Genomic DNA, 614 nt, shown 5'->3' on the forward strand with positions numbered 1-614 from the left:
TTGTGGCGCCGAAGCACCAAGTTAAGTAAAACACTGGGCATCCTCCATGCACCTTAGGTTACTCCTTGCAAAGAATCAAAAGCAAAATAAATAAGCGCACCCAGACCTGTCACGGCCATAGATTTCTGGCATCTTTTCTTCCTCCCTGGCCCCTTTGAACCCCTGCCCCTGCCCCCGGGGCGGATCCCAAGCCCCGGTCCGGTCCGGTGACTTTACCTTGAGCGTGAGCGGGGTGATCTTCTCTTTGTTCACCCCTTCGGGCAAGAAGTCCAACAGGCAGTCCAGCACGACGTCCTTCACAGTCTGAAACTCCTCTTCCCCGCGCAGGTCGGCGCAGAAGATGAGGTCCAGGTCCTTGTAGCCCAGGCCGCTGTCCTGGTGCAGGACGTGGCTGGCCGCCGAGCCGTTGAGGCGCACGTCGCGGACGCAGATGCTCCTGTCGGCCAGGCGCCGCCGCACCACCTTCACGATCAGGCTGGGCTGCAGCTCGAGCGTCGGGAAGTTGCCGCGGCCGTGGATCGGGATGGTCTCGCTCAGGATGCCGTCCAGCCGCTGCACTTGCTCCCAGTTGAGCACGTTGCAGTGCGCCGTGGGGCTGTCGCCGTAGTCCGAGC

At 61.9% G+C, this 614-nt stretch overlaps 1 protein-coding gene across 1 annotated transcript in view; it reads right to left on the reverse strand.

Moving 5' to 3' along the window:
• FAM46A (family with sequence similarity 46, member A) overlaps nt 1–608 on the reverse strand; it is a 7023-nt gene extending 6415 nt beyond the window's left edge. The window contains exon 1 of the mRNA XM_014542643.1: nt 217–608. The gene's annotated coding sequence lies outside the window, so the exon portion shown is untranslated. The remainder of the gene's footprint in view (nt 1–216) is intronic.
• Nucleotides 609–614: the final 6 nt, after the last annotated feature.

Source organism: Myotis brandtii, unplaced genomic scaffold, assembly GCF_000412655.1.
Source record: "Myotis brandtii unplaced genomic scaffold, ASM41265v1 scaffold31, whole genome shotgun sequence".
Classification (NCBI taxonomy): domain Eukaryota; kingdom Metazoa; phylum Chordata; class Mammalia; order Chiroptera; family Vespertilionidae; genus Myotis; species Myotis brandtii.